Source organism: Papio anubis, unplaced genomic scaffold (genome assembly GCF_008728515.1).
Source record: "Papio anubis isolate 15944 unplaced genomic scaffold, Panubis1.0 scaffold214, whole genome shotgun sequence".
Classification (NCBI taxonomy): domain Eukaryota; kingdom Metazoa; phylum Chordata; class Mammalia; order Primates; family Cercopithecidae; genus Papio; species Papio anubis.
This window is the reverse complement of record NW_022162176.1, coordinates 59,364-78,381: the sequence shown is the minus strand read 5'-3', so window position 1 is coordinate 78,381 and position 19,018 is coordinate 59,364.

Sequence of the window (19,018 nt, the reverse complement as noted above, 5' to 3'; positions counted from 1 at the left end):
CAATTCTCCCACCTCAGCCTCCTGAGTAGCTGGGATTACGGGCTCCCTATACCGTGCCTGCCTAATTTTTGCATTTTTAGTAGAGACGAGATTTCGTCATATTGGCTGGGCTGGTCTTGAACTCCCAACCTCAGGTGATCCATCTGCCTCAGCCTTCCAAAGTGCTGAGGAGCCAGCTGGGGATAATGTGAGCGAGCATTTCTGTTATTGGTGTTATTGGTCCAGAGTGGCATGTACTGTAAGCAGTCCATCAACGGAATTCTTCTGTCCCATCTGAGGGCTCTGTGGCCTGTGGCTGCCATCTGTGGCCGCTAGGACAGCAGAGGTCCCAGCTCTCCTGATAAGCGGCCAGTGAGATGCGCCACCCCAGACCCAGAAACATGAGCCAGTGATGCCAGAGCCGGGGCAGCCATCGTGGTCGCTGCAACACCATCCCTCGGGCAGCAGAGCCCCTCTGAACCCGCCCGTGTGGTCAGGCAGGCAGGCTGCGGCCTCACTGGCCAGCAGCAAGGGTGGCACCGTGGTGACTCTGAGACCTACCCAGGATCTCTCAGTACAGCTTTCCTTCAGTTAAACCAGCCAAGGTTGGATTGTTGCTTGTGACTAAGAACTTGGATTTATACAGAATTTGATACAGGAAGAGGCAGAGTCATTACACGTTTAAATAATAAGGCTTAGGCCAGGCGCGGTGGCTCACACCTGTAATCCCAGCACTTTGGGAGGCTGAGGCGGGCGGATCACGAGGTCAGGAGATCGAGACCATCCTGGCTAACCCGGTGAAACCCCGTCTCTACTAAAAAAAAATACAAAAAATTAGCCGGGCGTGGTGGCGGGTGCCTGTAGTCCCAGCTACTCGGGAGGCTGAGGCAGGAGAATGGCGTGAACCTGGGAGGCAGAGCTTGCAGTGAGCCGAGATCACGCCACTGCACTCCAGCCTGGGCGACAGAGACTCCGTCTCAAAAAAAAAAAAGAAGTGAACTCATGGGAAGCCCTGTCCTGGTGGTTCTACATGAGAAACAATTCTCCCTAGCAACTTATTTTTTTTTTTTTTTTTTTTTGAGACGGGGTCTCGCTCCGTCACCCAGGCTGGAGTGCAGTGGCCGGATCTCAGCTCACTGCAAGCTCCGCCTCCTGGGTTCACGCCATTCTCCTGCCTCAGCCTCCCGAGTAGCTGGGACTACAGGCGCCCGCCACCTCACCCGGCTAGTTTTTTGTATTTTTTTAGTAGAGACGGGGTTTCACCGGGTTCGCCAGGATGGTCTCGATCTCCTGACCTTGTGATCCGCCCGTCTCGGCCTCCCAAAGTGCTGGGATTACAGGCGTGAGCCACCGCGCCCGGCCAGCAACTTATGAATGTAACATGATCCCAATCCATACTTGAAGCAATATTGCCTTTACAAAAAAATGAATGAACAAGGATAGCCAGGAATGTCCTGGAAAAGTAAGGAGCGGACACTGGGCCTGCCAGCTACAACCATGGGGTGCTAGCAGGGGATGGAACGGGGCGCTCAGAAATCGCTCCAAGACACAGGGCATGCAGGTATCAAGCCTTCTTCAGCAGAAGCCCACCATCTGTACTCCTCCTTGTGGCACTGGGGCTGGGCTCTGCACACCCCGCTTGACCACCTGACAATAGGCTCTGCCAATAAGGCTCGCAAGAGGCCAGCTGGAGGGGAGGTGAGACACTGGGCCTTCCTGTTTCGCCCCGTTTCTGTCTGCATCCCCCAACAGCAGCCCTTCCCCTCAGCAGGAACCGCTGGTTCCCTCTCACTGTGGCAGCACCCACTGGAGGGCACCCCTTTCTCTGGCTCTGGCATCCACAGCCTCTTCCCTGTGTCCCACAGTGCTTGGGGAGGAGCCGCTTCCTAAGGTATTATCTCTTCCTTTCTCAGGGTCCCCTCCCGCCCCTTTAAACATGTTCAAACAAGTCCCTATGTCCAGTTCTTTCTATTAAAGGAACAGTGTGGTTTTGTTTTTCTGACTGGTTCCTGACTGATAGAATTAAAGAGATGATAGATATATAGCTTGACAGACACCATTCCATAGCAGTGGGAATGATGGATTATCCGATCAATCATGTTGGAACGCCCAGGAGACCATCCAGACAAAGACAATTTCCAGGCTAATCAAATAGTTAAACATCAAAATACAATCATAAAGAGCTAGAAGTTGTTACACTTTTTTTTTTTTTTTTTTTTTTTTTTGAGATGGAGTCTTACTCTGTAGCCAGACTGGAGTGCAGTGGTGTGATCTTGGCTCACTGCAACCTCCGCCTCCCGAGTTCAAGTGATTCTCCTGCCTCAGCCTACTGAGTGGCTGGGACTACAGGCGCATGCCACCACGCCCAGCTAATTTTTGTATTTTTAGTAGAGACAGGGTTTCACCATGTTGGCCGGGATGGTCTTGATCTCCTGACCTCATGATCCACTCACCTCGGCCTCCCAAAGTGCTGGGATTACAGGCGTGGGCTGCCGCACCCAGCCAGTTGTTACACTCTTACAGGATAGAAAGTTTCTCAGTAGAATACAGGATACTGAAGTGTTATAAGGATATATTAACTGATTTCCCCATAGAATACTAGAAATTTCTGCAGAAGGGAAAAATGCCATAAGTGAAATAAAAAGACAAATCAAAAATTGTGACAAAATATTTGCTACTGATATGCAAAAGGGCCAGTTTTCAAAAAAATATAAAGTCAATAAGTTTAAGATGAATAAGCCAATTAAAATTGTCAAAGAACACACACACAGTTCACATAAAGGGAAATGGCCATGGCTCATAAACATATGAAAAGATGATGGGCCTCACTCATTCAAGAGACATGGAAAATAAGGCCACATGGACATGCCATTTCTCACCTCCTGGTTTGATAAAGACTCAGTAAATTTAATAATACTTTCCGTTGACAAGTGTGATAAGCCCAGCTTGTGAGAATGTAAATTGTTTAAACCCTTAAGGGAGGGCAATTTGCAATAACTAACAATATTCTAAACATGTACAATAATGATCCTATGTGATAGATAGCATATCACCTTCTCATTTTGCAGATTAGGAAACTGAGGCACACAGAGGTTTAGCATCTTCCCCAGCGCCACAGATCTAATAAACAGTAGAACTGGAATTCAAGCTCGCGCAGTCTGGCACTGAATACAATATGCAGGAACACTCCACTACACGAGTCATCCACTCATGTGACCCAGGGGTTCCACTTCCAGGTCTTTATCCTACATCTCTCATTGCACATGTACAAACTAAATATGTTCACAGATATTCACTGTAGCAGAATACTTGGAAATAACCTATTTCCCCCCAAAAGAGATATGTTCAAATAATTACACTGCATCGGTAAAATGGAATACAATACAGCCGTTACATAACTGAAACTTATACCAAAAAAAAATCACCAAGACAAACTGTTGAGTGTGAAAAACAAGGAGCAGAGCGCTTCCAGTTCTGGCAGCAATGGCGCCGCCTCTCCAGGCCTCCCCATCACACCATACGATTGATAAAAGCTGGACAAATCCCGTGGAACGGTAGTATGCATTACAGAGAGCAACCAAAGCAGCCGAGGTAAGGGGCTGAAATCCTTGAGTGACAGGAAAGTCATGAGTTGCGTTCCACATCTCGTTTGACTCTTCCCCCAGAAGTTATTCCACGGCCCACAGGAAACAAAGCCCAAGCACAGCAGAACATCGTAACTGGGCTGAGGGTACAAGGGCCAGCAGCACAGACAGAGGGGAGCTAGGGAGAGGGAACCCCAAAGCCGGCATGCGCATTCTCTTCAAGGTGTGCAGCGGCAGGGCTGAACGCCAAGAAACTAGGCAAAAAGCAGCCACTGGGAGGAAAAGAGCTGGTGGGAAGTTGTTGCCGACATGGTGCAGGGGAAACAGAAGCTGGAGTCAAGTCCTGCCGTGGGGGAGAATTGCGAACATCCCAGGCTCTCAGTCGCATGCCCGAGGAGGGAGGCCATGCAAGAGGTCAGGTAAATTACAGCGGCCTGTCCCAGTGGACAGTAGAACATATTCAGACTGAAGCGCAATGAGAAGGATGGGAAATGCAGAAAGGGCATGGGAGAGATATGGGATATGGAAAAAAAAACACACACACACACAAACAAAACGGAATATATCTATATCTGGAATCCCAGAAGTAAGAGATTGGGAGAGAAGCAATATCTAAAGGAACACTAAGCGGCTGGGCGCGGTGGCTCACGCCTGTAATCCCAGCACTTTGGGAGGTCGAGGCGGGTGGATCACGAGTTCAGGAGATCGAGACCATCCTGGCTAACACGGTGAAACCCCGTCTCTACTGAAAATACAAAAAACTAGCTGGGCATGCTGGCAGCGCCTGTAGTCCCAGCGACTCAGGAGGCTGAGGCAGGAGAATGGCGTGAACCTGGGAGGCGGAGCTTGCAGTGAGCCCAGATCATGCCACTGCACTCCAGCCCGGGCGACAGAGTGAGACTCCGTCTCAAAAAAACAAAACAAAAAAAACACTAAGCAAGAATTTTAAAAATCAATAAAACATGTCAAACCACAGATTAAAGAAGCCCTGTGAACACCAAAGTGGATAAATACAAGCAAAACCACACATTATACTAAAACTGCTAAAAATAAAGGATAGACAAAATATAAAAGTAACCACAGAAAAAAAGACATGTTACTTTAAAAGGAGCAAAATGAAGACTGGCATATTTGAGAAATAATGGAAGCCAGAAAAAAATGAAATAATATCTCAAAGCTCTGAAAGAAGAAAGACTGCAAACTTCAAACTTTATACCTGGGGAAAATATGCTCCAAAATTAAAAGTGGAATAAAGCAGATTTTGTGTTTTAAAAAAATAATACAATTGTAACACAAACCTGAACAAGTAATGAACAAAAATGTCATCTTGAAGAAAGGGCCCTTCAGGATGCATGGAGCACAGAAAGGAACAAAGGAAATTGGAAAAGAAAAGTAAGCGGTAAATGCACTGACTGCTTACAACAACAATAGTAAAAGTATCTTTAGGGCTTAAAATACACATGGAAAAAAGATAATAGTCATTGCATTAAATGAAAATGAATGAAACACTTCAATTAAAAACATATTTCCAGACTGGATAAAAAAATATAAAGTCCAACTACATGTTAACAAAATACACATGAAATGAAGAAACACAGAAGGACTGAGCAGCTGGACCCAGTCGAGGGTGGGGAAAGTCTCAGATCCCTCAGGGGTGAAGTTCTGGGCCACCCCTACCTGCAAAGCTGAAAGGATCTAGAATGGGTGACAGGGCAGGGAGATGATTAATATTGTCTACAATCTTGGGACCAGCTAAAACCCTAGGGATTGTAGCTCTTGTTTGGTTTTGCTGCTTTCTTCAAGTTATTTATTATTATTATTTTTTGAGATGGAGTCTCACTCATTCTGTTGCCCAGACTGGAGTGCAGTGGCGTGATCTCGACTCACTGCAACCTCCACCTCCCAGGTTCAAACAATTCTCCTGCCTCAGCCTCCGGAGTAGCTGGGATTACAGGCACCTGCCACCATGATGGGCTGATTTTTGTATTTTTAGTAGAGACAGGGTTTCACCATGTTGGCAAAGCTGGTCTTGAACTCCTGACCTCAGGTGATCCACCTGCCTCGGCCTCCCAAAGTGCTGGGATTACAGGCGTGAGCCACCACGCCAGGCCTATTTATTTATTTATTTATTAGCGACAGGGTCTGGCTCTGTGGCCCAGGCTGGAGTGCAGTGGCACGATCATGGCTCACTGCAGCCTTGACCTCCTGGGCTCAAGCATTCCTCCCATCTCAGGCTCCTGAGTAGCTGGGACCACAGGCATGCACCATGTCCCATGAATGTATTTTTTATTATTTTTAGCAGAGATGGGGTCTCCCTATGTTGCCCAGTCTGGTCCCGAACTTCGGAGCACAGGAGATCCAACCACCTCGGCCTCTCAAAGTGCTGGGATTACAGGTGTGAGCCACCATGCCCAGCCTGGTTTTGCTTTTTTTTTTACTCCCCTTGTCGATTCTCTTCAGAGACCATTGCTTTCCACTCTGTGACAGGGGCTCTGTGGCTTGCTGGATTTGTCTCTTCACCGTCAGGGAAGAAATGACATTGTGTTCCCAGATCAATGCAGTGTAGCTGCCGTCGGTGACTGGACAGAATGAGAGGGCATGAGCGGGCCAGGCAGTTTCAGGGAGGCCTGCAGGAGACACAGTCTAGCTGCCGCCACAGCTCCCCAGGGCCCTTGGACTCCTGCTGGTCCCCACTGGGCTACAAGCAGCTTAGTGAGAGACATGGGGGCGGGAGGATCCGCTGGCTCGGTGCCTCTGCAGCCTGGAGAGATGGAGACATTAATGTTCTGTGGGAGGATGGACCTTTAGTCAGCAGATCAGTTCTTCTCCTGTGAGATGCAGCAGTTCACAGGTCTTTCAGAAAATGAAAGGCAAAATGGGAGCTTCAACCCAGTATGCATGTCCTACCACGCAGCTGCCAGCTCTTCGGGGCACAATTCCAGGTGCTTTCCTTGCTTCTCTGACTCATTCTCCTTTTCTTTTCTCCTGCTTCCCTGGAACTGCGTTCTTCAAAAGATAGAGCATACACATTTTATCTGGGACTCTGCTCTCTGAGAAATCCCATGTAAGCACAGGTCAAAGAGGAAAATCCAGACCGCTGTTCTTAGAGTCCAAATATCCCAGTGTTTTACCTCTTGAATAGAGAAAACATCTGAAGAGGAAGTCAAATCAATCTCTGAAAAGGTAGTTTCATGTAAGGGTACAACTCTTCGCTCCAATGGGTTATCTGTGTAAGATGCCACTCCAGGAGAGAGGCCATGTTCTACACACTGTGGACATGAAAAAATAACGTTTGGCCGGGCACAGTGGCTGACGCCTGTAATCACAGCACTTTGGGAGGCCGAGGTGGGCAGATCACAAGGTCAGGAGATCAAGACCATCCTGGCCAACACTGTGAAACCCCGTCTCTACTAAAAATGCAAAAAACTAGCCGGGCATGGTGGCAGCGCCTGTAGTCCCAGCTACTCGGGAGGCTGAGGCAGGAGAATGGCGTGAACCCGGGAGGTGGAGCTTACAGTGAGCTGAGATCCCACCACTGCACTCCAGCCTGGGAGGCAGAGCGAGACTCCGTCTCAAAAAAAAAAAAATTGACGTTTAACGTTCTTCAGGTTATATTTTAGTGAATGTTAACATATGATCCAAAATTCTATGGGATTTCTAAAATTCTAATATGCCTGAGTCTATGCTGTCAATCATTATTATGGTTATTGTTATTGTAGGCCACAGAAATAACCACATTTCCTTGTCAACTGTGTCTTCAACTATGAGTATTTAAAGTCATTTCCACAGTTAATTGCTTAATTCTGATGCAGTTTCTGAAACTTCAGGAGCACGCAAAAATCCTTGAGTATATGGTGTCTTTTAGGAGTTTCATAAAAGGATGGAAAGAACCCTGAAAAGCACTCTTGAACAAAGTCCGGGGGCAATCCAGGGAGCCCAGGCCCAGACCCGGCAGGCAAGAGGCAAGGCTGAAGCAAGCAACTCTGCAGGAAGCACGACCTGCGCATGCCACCACCTACTGAGGCCTCAGCACAGGCGGGGCTTCCCCTCCACCTGGGCGTAAGTGGCAGGGGCCCAGGATCCCTCCCAGGTAAAAGGTGTGCCCTTGGAAGACGCAGAGGCAGGAGAAACAATCCCTTCCTTGGCTGGCTCCAGGGGCCAGAGACCTCAGAGAGCTCTTTGTGCTTCCCTGATAACCCCCCAGGGCGGTCTTGTCGCCGGAACCCTACGGGGCAGCAGATGGTTGTGCGCTTGATCAAACACAGGCAGAGATAAGAGAGTGTCTGGCATTGCCCCAGAGGTGCCATCGCTGGCAGGAGTCAGAGGACACTTGAGACAGTGATGTGCTCTCGCCGAATCTGTTGAGCTGAGCTGAGTGGTCTGTTTTTCCTCCCAAGGCCAGCAGGCCAGCAGGGAGACCGAGAGGAGAACAGCGCTTAGCGTGGGGCGGCCTGCCGGGGAGCAGCAGGCCCACCGCCCTTCCCGAGAGGCTTGGCTGGGGCAGGGGTGAGGCCAGGGTCCAGCCCTCTCTCCAGTCTGCCAGGAGCTGAGGCTTCACCCCGAAGGGCATGCACCTCAGGATCCATCTCCAGAGAAGCTGAGTGGGCCCAGACTCCGAGTGTGGGGGGTGTCAGCAAGCAACTGGGGGCTGCATGCACCGCCAGCGGAGCACCCGCAGGGCTCCTCACCCGCCGTCGGTGGGGGAAGCCTCCAAAGTGAAATGCACAGATCAAAGCAAACGCAAGAGAGGACGGAACACAGAGGAAAAAGGCAATGCCGGGGCAAAAGGAAACTGGAATCTACAGAAGGGAAATGATAGGAAATAGGGAATCCAGGACTCCAAGAAGAGGGGTTCTGAGAAAAGGAGCAACCGGGGCCCCAGAACACTTCTAACACCTGCCAGGAGCTCTTAGAAATAAATTATGCACAAGAAATGAAAAGCTCAAATAGAATAGGAACATGAATTTGAGAAAATCTGTTAGGAAGTAGAGAAAATAATAAAATCAAAGGATCAACCCAGGAAGTCCAACTTATAAATACTAGGAGTTCCAGAAGGAAAGACGAGGAAAGGAATTATTACAAAAATATTCAGTAAAATTTCCCAAAGTTTAGTTTTCAGATTTAAAGAGCCCACTGAGTTTTCAGCATAATAAATGGAAAAAAAAAAAATCCCACCAAGTTATATATTACCAGCACATTTCAGAACAGCAGGAATAATGCTAAAAGTTCCCAGAGAGAAACGGGGCAAATAGGTGACAGAGATTTTTTTTTTTTTAATGGAAGAAAGAGGATCAATTCCTTTATAATTCTGAGGGAAAGTTGTTCCCAGCCTAGAATTTAGCACTCAGTCAAATCTAAGAGTAGAATAGAATTATCTCAGACATATAAAGTCTCAAAAAATTTACCTAAGGAAGCTACTAGAATACAGATTACAGCAAAACCAGTGAATTAGCCAAGAAGTAGGAAAATGACCCAGTCCAGGAAAGGAGCCAGAATCCACCAGGTGGTGAAAAGAAATCCTTGGGCTGGGGCCGTGCCACTGGTCCCACAGGAGTAGAAGAGGGAGTTCCAGGGTGGAGATATTCACAAAGAAGAAGTGAAAGAAATTGATAGATGAGGAATGCATTTGACCATGTGAGAACTATAGTTTATTTACATAGTTGTTGAAGAGTTTGAGCCGCCACAGATACATGGAAAATTAAACAAACAAAAAGAAGCAATGATTAACTCCAGGAAAATAAAAAGTACAAGGAAAGCAGCCTGATCCCAGTACACTACTGAGTTCATCAGTGAATAATACTGACATTATCATAATAAGAATGCAGCACTGATTTTTAAAAAATGAAAGTTGTAAAAGATACCTCATTGCTAATACCCAAAGGCATGTGGAGCTGTTTGGGGGCAGGGATGGATTTACCCAGAGTCCATCCCTGTGCTTCGTCCTCCTTATGAACTCATGCAGTGTGGGTAAATCTCTCACACGGTGGGCAGCTCAGTCTGCTCTATGAAAAAAAAAAAAAAGTCTGTAAATCTGATTACAAATCTGACCGGTGACCCAGGCCTAAGTGTTCCGAATCTGAGTTCTGGGGGCTCAACCAAGGTTGCCTGCACATCCTTCCACACAGCCTGCCCAATTCTCCAGCAGCTGTGCAGTGGAAACACATGGGTTTGGGGTACAATGGTGGAAGATTTGGGCTCTCTATCTGCTCTGCTGAGAACAAGCTGCATCACTTTGTGCAAATCTCTCAGCATCAGGCCTTGGATTCCTCATCTCTCAAGTGAAGGCAGTGATGCTAGGTGGTGTGTCTCATGAGGCTGTCCTGGCCATCCACTCTCTCACTTATGAGCACTTACTACCTGCCAGATCTGCACACATATAACCTCGTTTGGTTCTCACAATAACCCTGAAAATTAGGTATTATTGTTTCCCCGTCATGCAAATGAGAAAATTGAAGCAACTGGAATCAGTTTTCCCTGTGATTCCTCCTCCAGACTTCAGCCAGAAAGGTCTAACTGTGCACGGGTCATTTCCTGCTCAAAACCCTTTGTAAAGCTTCTACTTCTAAAATGTTGGGGTGTTTCCCATTTCTCCTCTAAAAAGGCACCCAAAAGCAACCAAGAAGAAGAGGAACAGAGACAGAGATGCTACTGTTGATAAATCGAAGAGGCATCTAAAATTCAGAGCCGCAAAACAGAAGGGAAGACTGCCAGGTGCAGGCACACCAACCAAGGCATGGCGGGGACTTGGGGGAACCTCGCCCCTCAGAGCTCAGAGACAGCCAGCAGAACATGTGTTGTTGCTTTTTTTTTTTTTTTGAGACTGAGTCTCGCTCTGTCGCCCAGTCTGGAGTACAGTGGTGCAATCTTGGCTCACTGCAAGCTCTACCTTCTCAGTTGACGCCATTCTCCTGCCTCAGCCTCATGAGTAGCTGGGACTACAGGCGTCTGCCACTACACCCGGCTAATTTTTTTGTATTTTCAGTAGAGACAGGGTTTCACCGTATTAACCAGGATGGTCTCCATCTTCTGACCTTGTGATCCGTCTGCCTCGGCCTCCCAAAGTGCTGGGATTACAGGCATGAGCCACCGCGCCCGGCCCAGGCTGCTCTTAAATCCTGGGCTCAGGTGATACTCCTGCCTCAGCCTCCCAAAGTGCTGGGATTACAGGCATGAGCCACCGGCCCGTTCCCAGAACATGTTTTTTAAGGTTAAGGTACATCTTAAATGACGAACCGATGAAGGTCAACAGAATCTGAGAGCACAAGATGGAGCTGGGGCTTCCCAGGACTGGTGTGGTTGGGACAAGGGTGATGGGCTGTGCCAAGGTCATGAAGGGAAGCCACATTTGTCAGGAAAAGCCTGTGGTTTGCAGGGGCGCAGGAGGGAGGCCTGTACTGAGCTGCCTGAGCTGCCTTTGGGTGCAGATCTGAAAGCTGAGGATTGATAAAGCTAAACACAGTGGCCTCACGCCACATGTGAGGACAGCCGCAGACCACTCTCCATGGAGCCCCCTGCCAATAGCTGCTTCTGGAGCAGCTCAAGCAGAAGGAAGCTAGCAAAGCTGCTATGTAAAGCCATCACTACAAAAGGGGATGTGGGAAAGAGGAGGACAAACACTACCACAAAAAATGACAAGTATGTAAAGTAATTCTATTGGTTCGTTCTCGCACTGCTACAAAGAAATACCAGAGACTGGGTAATTTATAAAGAAAAGAGGCTTAATTTGCCCATGGTACTGCAGGCTGTACAGGAAGCATAATGCTGGCATCTGCTTGGCGTCTGGGGAGGTCTCAGGAAACTTATAATCATGGCAGGAGGTGAAGAGGGAGCAGGCATGTCACATGGCCGGCATGGGAGCAAGAGAGAGCTGGAGGAGGTGCCACACACTTTTCAACAACCAGATCTCAAAAGAACTCACTATCATGAGAACAGCACAAAGAAGATAGAATCCACCTCCATGATCCACTCACCTCCAACCAGGCCCCACCTCCAACATTGGGGATTACAATTCAACATGAGATTTGGGTGGGGACACATATCCAAACCATATCAGTAATGCATATGTTAATTAGCTTGACTTAGCCATTCTACAACACATACATATTTCAAAACAACACATACAAGATAAATATATACATTTTATTTGTTGATAAATAAGTAAATTCATTAAAATGTTATGTTTAAAAAGTTTTGCCAAACATAAACAGGTAGTGTAGTTCACCTGGAAACTACACCACTCCACAGAGAATTGATTTGATTTGATTTCCGATTCAAAGGCATGAATTCAAAGGTGAGTTTGTAGGGTAGCTGCTGGACCAGATGACTTTACAATTGTCCCTTCTAACTCTCCAAAGGACTCCATGGCCCAGGAGCACTACCAACAAAATGTCAACCTTTGGTCCGCCTTCTTCATATCCTCCAGGGAAGTTCTGACCAATTTCTCTTATAAGCTTCCCACATTGTCCAAGAAAATTACCACAGGCCTCCAGGATGAGTCTAAAGGAATCTTGACCATGCACAGTGTATTAGTTCACTTTCACACTGCTATAAAGAAATACCTGAGACTGGGCAATTTGTAAAGGAAAGAGTTTTAATTGACTCACAGTGCCACATGACTGGGGAAGCCTCAGGAAACTTACAATCATGGAAGAAGGTGAAGGGAAAGCAAGGCACGTCTTACATGGCAGCAGGAGAGAAAGAAGAGTGGACTGGTGAGCTGACAAACACTTTTTAAAACCATCAGATGTCATGAGAACTCGCCTACTATGACACAGCAGGAGAGAGAGAAGAGTGGACTGGTGAGCTGACACACACTTTTTAAAACCATCAGATGTTGTGAGAACTCGCCCACTATGACGAGAACACCAAGGGGAAAACTGCCCCCATGACCCAGTCACCTCCTACCAGATCCCTGCCTCAACATGTGGAGATTACAATTCGAGAAGAGATTCGGGTGGGGACACAGCCAAACCATATCACACCGGCAGGAAGTTTTGTGAAACAAGCCCTGGATGCCCAGGGAGCCTAGCCAAGCTCAGAAGGCAGCAGTTGGGAGGAAGGGAATGGGTTCTTGTGGGTTTGGTTTGTCTCTTAAACTATACTCTAGGTCCTCCCTACTCAAAGGAGGAGGAAGAAGAGAAAACAAGATGACTATGATGACAACAAACAAGTAGTAGACGAGATCTTGGGCCAGAAGAATGCTGCCCTGGATGAAATGCAAACTGAGATTAAACAGTTCAATTTTGACTTCAAGCGAGCGAGAGAGAGAGAGAGAGAGAAAGAACAAACGAACTACCAAGTGTTCAGTGAAGCAATAATTTCTGCAAAACAATAGCAAAAGCAGAAAAACATGAGTGCATGGAAATTACAGCGAAATAACAAAAGGAGAAGGAGCATGAATCAGCAGAGCCTAAAGAAAGTAGAAGAATTAAACAATTGTGGAAACAAAATTAAATAGGAAGCTGCACAGAGAGAGTGGACTCTGCCATTCCTGGTGAGGAAGGAAGAGGACAGCAGGGGATGAGAGGGATGCTAGTGAACGGGAACTTGCAGGGCAATGGCACCCAGTCATCATGACAAATCATATTTTAATGCAATCTTGTCTGACCTGCGGCCCAGAACAGCTTTGAATGCAGTCCAACACAAATTCGTAAACTTTCTTAAAACATTATGAGATTTTTTCTGATTTTTTCTTTAGCTTATCAGCTATCATTACAACTGTACTAGTTCGTTTTCAAACTGCTATAAGGAAATGCCGAGACTAGGTAAATTATAAAGAAAGGAGGCTTAATTGGCTCACAGTTCTGCAGGCTGTACAGGCAGCATGATGTACAGTTCCTACATGAACAGGAGGCGGGCTATATAGCATGATGTACTGATGTTCAGTATGTTTTATGTGTGGTCCAAGACAATTCTTCTTCCAGTGTGGCCCAGGGAAGCCAAAAGATTGGATACCTTTGCTTTAATGCAATATTCTTAAAATCAAAATTAATGCATAATGAACAAAATATCAAAATTTTAAATAAAGACAGAATCAATTTTTTCCTTTTGCCTCAGGCTCCAATATGATTCCACAGAGCACTGGAGGAGAACACTGAAAGAAAAATGAGCAAGAAAAAGTGAAAATAAACACAGGTTTTAGAATAATTAAAGAGAACATTATGGAAATTGAATGGATAGTTATTGTACTTGAAAGAAACCCTTAGGCAGCCAGGCCAAAAACAAAATGGCAATAAAAACCTCCGAGGTATGTTGAGGTATGTATTAGCATGTGTAGCAATACCTAACTCACACGTTTTGTTTGTTTGTTTGTTTTTGAGATGGAGTTTTGCTTTTTGCCCAGGCTGGAGTGCAGTGGCACGATCTCGGCTCACTGCAACCTCTGCCCCCCAGGTTCAAGCGAGTCTCCTGCCTCAGCCTCCCAAGTAGCTGGGATTACAGGCACCCACCACCATGCCTGGCTAATTTTTGTATTTTTAGTAGAGACAGGGTTTCACCATGTTGACTAGGCTGGTCTCGAACTCCTGATCTCAGGCGATCCACCCGCCTCGGCCTCCCAAAGTGCTAGGATTACAGGCATGAGCTACCACACCCGGCCCCTCACATGTTTTTAATTTGTGTTTCCCTAGTGACCCAAGATAGATACCTCTACACATGCATAAAAAGATTGAGGTTGTGGTTGTTTTGTTTTCTGGCCTGACTGAAGGCAGTCTGCTCATCCTTAATCTTAAAGATCTGCTGGACCATAGAATGGTCCCTTGGATTCCTATGGTTCAGCTGAGCCTAAACTAAAATTTTAAAATAACCCTGACAAAAGGAAGTGATCACAGCCGGACACAGCACTGGATGTGGTATCCAGAGCTCATTTCTGTTCAGCCTGACGTGCAGTGCTGCTCCTGAGAGCTGACTGTGAGCGAGGAAAGAGGTTCTGGGAAAAGCGAGTGTGCATCCCCCTGCCTCTGAGAAACGGTAGCAAACACTTTAAGCCACCCTTCTTTTGAAAATAGTTTACATAGCAAGATTTAATATTGAAAATGCATCGTAAATAAGTCATTGATCAAGACCCAAAATTAAGAGAAACATGGATTCCTGGAAAGTCAGTATCAGTTTTGCCCTAAGGGCATCTGCAAAACCTCAAGGTCTAATCACTGAGAGGGGCTTAGAGAGGGGACACAGGGTCCCAGGGTGAGGAGTCTGGGAGGAGGCATTGGCATAGAGCTGGAAGACTGTCTCGGATCATTCTTGCTGCTAGAGCAACACGCCACAGCCTGGGCAAGGTATATGTAATATTTATTTCTCACAGTTCTGGAGGCTCAGAAGTCTAAAATTAGGGCACCAGCAGGTATGATGTCTAGTGAGGACCCAGTCTCTCTGTGTCCTCCAGAGAGGACAAATGCTATGTCCTGACACAGACAAAAGGACAGAATGACAAAGGGGGTCACATGCTGTGGGAGGCCTCCTTGATAAAGGCCGTCTTCCCACCCACAGTGAAGGAGCCTCATGACCTAATCATCTCCCCAGGGCCCCACCTCTCCACACGACTGCGCTGGAGATTACATTTCTTTCTTTTTTTTGAGATGGAGTCTCGCTGAGTCTCCCAGGCTGGAGTGCAGTGGCATGATCTCGGCTCACTGCAAGCTCCGCCTCCCAGGTTCACACCATTCTCCTGCCTCAGCCTACCGAGTAGCTGGGACCACAGGCACCCACCACCTCGCCGGCTTTTTTTTTTTTTTTTTTTTTTTTTTTTTTTTTTTTTTTGTATATTTTGTAGAGACGGGATTTCACCATGTCAGCCAGGATGGTCTCGATCTCCTGACCTTGTGATCTGCCCGCCTCGGCCTCCCAAAGTGCTGGGATTACAGGCGTGAGCCACCCCGCCCGGCCTGGAGATTACATTTCAAGAGGAATTTGAGAGGGAACACAAACATTCAAACCTTAGCAGAACCTAAGTGTGAAACAGGAAGTAAACCCTCAGAATTGAAGGAGTCCGCAAAAGAACCTTCCTGTGTTGAACCGTGGCTGGAGGAGAAGCTCAGCTGAGACTTTGTGAGCGTCAGTCAGTCGCTGTGTGGATTTGCACCTCAAAGCAGAAACAACCCTCGCTTGTAAAATTTGATTTTTTTTTTTTTTTTTTTTTTTTGAGACGGAGTTTTGCTCTTGTTGCCCAGGCTGGAGTGAAATGGCGCGATCTCAGCTCACCGCAACCTCTGCCTCCCAGGCTCAAGCGATTCTCCTGCCCTAGCCTCCTGAGTAGCTGGGATTACAGGCATGCACCACCAGGCCCAGCTATTTTTTGTAATTTTAGTAGAGATGGGGTTTCACCATGTTGACCAGGCTGGTCTCAAACTCCTGAACTCAGGTGATCCTCCTGTCTCGGCCTCCCAAAGTGCTGGGATTATAGGCGTGAGCCCCTGCGCCAAGCAGATAAATTTTAAATTTAAAAAGTGATGCCAGATGGGTAGAGCTCCTAGAAAACTAGAGGAAATGAATTCCAATGAAGGAAGTCAGTCAATCCCAACTAACGCTTCAAGAAATTCCCACAGATAAAGTTCAAGGTAATTGGTCAGCTCACTGTGAAAAAAAATGTCAAAACTCACAAAGAAATAATACAACAGAGAACCAAGAGAAAAAGCAGAATCAGACCCAGACTTCGGATCAGACACAGAATGTGAAATAAGTTTAAAGGGCTTAAAGAAATAAAAGAGAGACTTAGAAATATGAACAATTAATGAGACACTATAAAAATTAACAGGGGAACGGATAGATGAACAACACTTTTAAAAATGCATTATATAGTAATTGAAATTAAAAACTCAATGGACAGCAAAAAAGCTGCCACAAAAAAAACTGAGGAAATATAAGATATATCTAAAGAAATTATGCATAACCCAACCAAATAATAAATCAAAAAGATTTAAAAATATGTTTTGAAGAGGGAGAGTCATGGAAAGGAGATTGAGAAGATTTAATATAACTAGATTCCAAGAAGGAATAATAGGGAAATGAAGAAAAAGCAAAATTTGAAGAGATAAAGCCTGAGAATATTCTACAATTATTTGAAGGTGGTAAGCCTCACATCCAGGAAGCAGTTGGCCCTAAAAAGGGATACATAAAAAGAAATCTGCAATAGACATGTTACCAGGGAAGTTGGAAGCAACAGAAAGAAAAGATTGACTATTTACAAAAGATCAACAAATAACCGATGACACGTATGTATCGTTCAGAAGATGAGCAAATCACCCGGTGACCTTTCACGTTGTTAGTTATCTCTGCTAAGACCTTTTTCTGGGCATTGGAGCATCCTCAGTTCATTCCCAGGATAGGCCAGGAGTGCGTGACACCTACAGCCCTTGGCCCATGATGAATGTTAAATATATGGCCCACCTTCCTTTCTCCAGGTGTGGATAACTCAGGAATGCTCTAGATAGCTTCTTGGAGCCTCACAGGGAGACGGAGGGCCAGCCCCTGACAGGAGCAAATGGCCTGATAGTGTCCCCATCTGCTGCCTCAGCCCCACTCACTGCCAGCGCTTCCTGACATCACATCCCAAACTAGTAAGCACCCACGTCATCAGGGCCAGCTTCTGGGGGAACCCAAACAGGACAGGCTCCAGCACAGCAGCCTTCTGCACCCCTCACCCTCTCAGCAGGCCATTTTTCCTAAGGAAGCCCTCCTTCCACCTCATTCTTTTTTTTTTCTTTTTTTTATTTTGACAAAGTATTGCTCTTGTTGCCCAGGCTGGAGTGCAGTGGCACGATCTCGGCTCATTGCAACCTCTGCCCTTCGGAGTCAAGCAGTTCTGCCTCAGCCTCCCCAGTAGCTGGGGCTACAGGCACGTGCCACCACACCCAGCTAATTTTTTGTATTTTTAGTAGAGACAGGGTTTCAGCATGTTGGCCAGGCTGGTCTCCAATTCCTGGCCTCAAGCGATCCACCCGCCTTGGCCTCCCAAAGTGCTGGGATTACAGGCATGAGCCACCGCATCCGGCCCACCTCATTCTTTTTTTTTTTTTTCTTTTTTTTGGAGACAGAGTCTCGCTCTGTATCCCAGGCTGGAGTGCAGTGGTGCGATCTTGGCTCACCACAAGCTCCGCCTCCCGGGTTCACGCCATTCTCCTGCCTCAGTCTCCCGAGTAGCTGGGGCTACAGGCGCCCACCACCACGCCTGGCTAATTTTTTTGTATTTTTAGTACAGATGGGGTTTCACCTTCTTAGCCAGGATGGTCTCGATCTCCTGACCTGGTGATCCACCTGCCTCAGCCTCCCAAAGTGCTGGAATTACAGGCATGAGCCACTGTGCCCAGCCCGGCCCACCTCATTCTTTAGAGTCATGGCCTGGCCGTGACACCAGCCCCCAAAGGCATGGTGGCCAGATCTGTACACATCCAGCCCATTCCCTGCATAGCAACCCCAGGAAGAGGGGTCCCCACTAGTGACTTCTTCTGAGGAAAACAGTCATACAGGGTGAGAGTTTAACCAAGGACATGAGGGATCTGCTCAGCCAGCAAGGCTCAGGGCAGTTGGGGCAGGCGTCTGCCTCTTCTTTCAGTGGACTGCAGGGGCCCAGTGAGATGATGTGCATGGACACGCTGCAGACTTTCCAGGAGCATATGCTTCTTCACACACGAGCCAATGCTGGCTGCACATCCACTATGCACACAACACTGTTGGGAAGAAAGAAGAGCAGTCACTCGACCCAAAGCAGAAGCAGATGACAATGATTGTGACAATTATTACAGCAATGATGCGGGTAGGTAAAAGCAAGTTGTAACTAAAATCATAGGTAAAAACTATGTGGAAGACATCAGGAAGGGCTAGAAGGAAGTTAATGCATGTGAAGGCACTTGCGCTTTTGGGAAGAGGGAGGGTATATTATTACCTCCTAGCCATCAGGAATTTTTCAGCTCCATTATAATCTTATGGGACTAATTCTGTCGTTGACCAAAACACCATTATATAGCACATGATTCTGTGTGTGTGTGTGTGTGTATTGTATGTGTGTTTTTAGTTTTTTTTTTTTATTAATCATGTTGGTTTATAAAAACTTAGAAAAAAATCACAAGGCTGCTCATAATTCCACCACCCGAATACAATCTTTTAAATATTTTAGTATATATTTTCAAGTCGTTTTGTTAAATATATTTATTTTACAGAATTAAAACCAGATTATATGTATTTTTTCTATGCTGCCATTTATTTAGAAACATTTCATGAGTATCATTTCATTTCCCAGGTTATAAAATATGGTGTCCAACACATTTTCAATGACTGCATAATTCCCCACTATATGGATGGAACCAAAATTTATTTAACCATTACCAGTTTGGGGGCCAGAAAACTATACTCTGTTTTAGACTGCATTATAAGCAATGCCATTATAAGCATCCTCAAGGTTTTTGTACGTCTAATGGTTTCCCAGCTTCTTAGCCACTTTATTTTTCTCCATAACTAACCAA